Source organism: Terrapene carolina, unplaced genomic scaffold, assembly GCF_002925995.2.
Source record: "Terrapene carolina triunguis isolate 2854851 unplaced genomic scaffold, T_m_triunguis-2.0 Scaffold148, whole genome shotgun sequence".
Classification (NCBI taxonomy): domain Eukaryota; kingdom Metazoa; phylum Chordata; order Testudines; family Emydidae; genus Terrapene; species Terrapene triunguis.
In genome coordinates this window covers 1,533,167-1,536,163 of record NW_020664499.1, presented here as the reverse complement: position 1 = coordinate 1,536,163, position 2,997 = coordinate 1,533,167, and the positions used below count along the sequence as shown (strand labels likewise).

General features: G+C 49.2%; 1 protein-coding gene across 1 annotated transcript in view; it reads left to right on the top strand.

The window, feature by feature from the left end:
* Nucleotides 1-699: 699 nt before the first annotated feature.
* The window catches only part of LOC112105527 (annexin A11), a 64,463-nt gene continuing 62,165 nt past the window's right edge, over nucleotides 700-2,997 (top strand). Inside the window, exon 1 of the mRNA XM_024198365.3 lies at nucleotides 700-961. The gene's annotated coding sequence lies outside the window, so the exon portion shown is untranslated. The remainder of the gene's footprint in view (nucleotides 962-2,997) is intronic.

Below are 2,997 nucleotides of genomic sequence, written 5' to 3'. Positions count from 1 at the left end.
CCAGTTACTACAGTACATACCTCCTAAGCCATACTGCTCCTATCACATGATGCTTCCACATTCCCCTTGGTCCATATGTGCCTAAGTGGTACAGTTAATATTAGCTCCCAGCAATATGAGGCTACTGCACCATTACTTCTATGTACCAACCTCTTTGGAGCAGGGCCAGTCTTTGTTCTGTGCTTGTACAGAGCTTAGTAGAATGGAGTCCTGTGGCACCATAAAGAATAATTATTAGTGTGTGTGTGAAAGGATAGGAGTGGAGTGGTGACTTAGTGAGGGAGGGGCTGGCTTCTCAGCTTCTAAAGGGCTATTAAAAAGCCTGATCAAATGCTTTGGTCTGACCTATAGCCTGTGCAACCTCAGGGTGACTTCACCGAGGTTGGGGAGAGTTCAATCAGCTGAGAGTTAGTCAAAAGGATGTTGCAAGAAAAAAATTGCATAAAATATTCCATCCGTTTCCTTTTAGTGACAGTGGAAATGAAGCCTGGTAGGTGGGAGACCCCCTGACTCCACATGCAAGTCACAGCGTAGTTATGTAGCCTATTTTCGGTGATTTTTCAAGCCCCACTCGGGCGTGCAAACCCTTTGTAACACTGACCCTGCCTGGGCAGCCCCGAGCGCCCTGGCTGGATGGCAGCGGGAGGAGCAGGCGCTGGCGCTCGCCTGGGGCACAGCAGAGCTCGGCGGAGCACGGAGCGAGCCACACCTGCATTTCCCGAGCGGAGCAGCCCGCTGGGATAAGAGCCCCGCCCTTCCCCAGGCTGCAGGACGCGCTGTCATGTTTTCCATTGCTGCTGCGGGCGAGTGAAACTCTCCTCCCCGCCCCGGGCCCTGCCGAGCCCACAGAGGGGAAGCAGGAAGAGCTCTTGTCGGTAGCTGCGGCTCCTCCTCCCCTAGAGCGCCTCGGCCCACAGGAGGAGCGGCCGTCTCAGCTTCCGGAGAGCCCCGCGTCCCCCAGGTAGGAGCCCAGGGGTGGCGGGGCCAGGCGAGGCGCGCAGGCGGCTGGGGGCGCTGAGGTTGTTGGGGGAGGCTGGCAGGCGAGGCAGAGCGGCGGGGATAGGGTGACCAGATGTCCAGTTTTTATAGGAACAGTCCCGATTTTTGGGTCTTTATCTTATATAGACTCCTATTACCCCTACCCCCCACCCCATTCTGATTTTTCACATTTGCTGTCTAGTCGCCCAAGGCGGGGAGCAGCGCAGGAGCACCCGCGGCACCTGGACGGGGCTGGGTGGGAACCCTTCTCCCTCCCCAGCTCCTCACCCCCTTCGTCTGCTGGGCGCTCAGCCCCGACACACCCTGGCGCCCCAGCCCCTACTGCAGTTCCCGGGCCGAGGCCGATCTCCCGGCAGCCAAAAGCGAAGGAAACTCCCACCCGCCGAAAGCCTGTGGAGCTGCAGCGGGGCAGAACCAGTCAGAGTCCGGCCCCTTGGCTGCAGCATACCCAGGGTTTCTGGTGTAGCTTGACTGGGGGGTTGCTGCGGTTGGGACTGCAAATTCGGTGGAGGGAGGGTGGACTGTCTTTCTGTGTCGTGCCGCACCTAGCCACAGGCAGGGCTGCAATGGAAATACGTGTCAATTTCACTGCTCAGTAACTACTGCTAAAAGGACAGGAGGGGTATGTATATGGGTGGGGGGCAGGGAAAGAGTATAAGTTTCCATATTTACATCCTTCCCCATGCACACATTTTCCTACACTTCTTTTGGGCAGTAGGCAACAGTGTGATGCCATGTGGTTGCTTCCTGGTAAGGTCCAGGAGAGCGGCTAATAAAAATAACCTTGTTGAAATATATTGCTAAACATTACATAGGTCATACATGTGCCTTTTAATCAGCTGAAAGGGTTTCCTCTTCACCTGAATTCCCTCCAGAGTGTTGTCACATCACTTGCTCTTCTTAGGCGTGTTGCATTTAATTTCAGAAAGGGGAACTACACAAAAATTGGGAGGTTAGTTAAACAAAAATTAAAAGTTACAGCACTAAAAGTAAAATCCCCTGCAAGCTGCATGAAAACTTTTAAAAGACACCATAATAGAGGCTCAACTTAAATGTATACCCCAAATTAAAAAACATAGTAAGAGAACCAAACAAGTAGCACTGTGGCTAAACAACAAAGTAAAAAAAGCAGTGAGAGGCAAAAAGGCATCCTTTAAAAAGTGCAAGTTAAATCCTAGTGAGGAAAATAGAAAGGAGCATAAACTCTGGCAAATGAAATGTAAAAAATATAATTAGGAAGTCCAAAACAGATTTTGAAGAACAGCTAGCCAAAGACTCAAAAAGTAATAGCAAAAAAAATTTTTAAGTACAGAAGCAGGAAGCCTGCTAAACAACCACTCGTGCCATTGGACGATCGAGATGCTAAAGGAGCACTCAAGGACAATAAGGTCATTGCGGAGAAACTAAATGATTCTTGGCATCGGTCTTGACGGTTGAGGATGTGAGGGAGATTCCCAAACCTGAGCCATTCTTTTTAGGTGACGAATCTGAGGAACTGTCCCAGTTTGAGGTGTCATTAGAGAAGGTTTTGGAACAAATTGATAAACTAAACAGTAATAAGTCACCAGGACCAGATGGTATTCACTCAAGGTTTCTGAAGGAACTCAAATGTGAAATTGCAGGACTACTAACTGTGGTATATAACCTATCATTTAAATCAGCTTCTGTACCAAGTGACGGGAGGATAGCTAATCTGAAGCCAATTTTTAAAAGGGGCTCCAGAGGTGACAGTGGCAATTACAGGCCGGTAAGCCTGACTTCAGTACCGGGCAAACTGGTTGAAACTATAGTAAAGAACAAAATTGTCAGACACATAGATGAACATAATTTGTTGGGGAATAGTCAACACGGTTTTTGTAAAGGGAAATCATGCCTCACCAAACTACTAGAATTCTTAGAGAGGACCAACAAACATGTGGACAAGGAGTGGATATAGTATATTTAGATTTTCAGAAAGATTTTCAGACCTTTGACAAAGTCCCTCACCAAAGGCTCTAA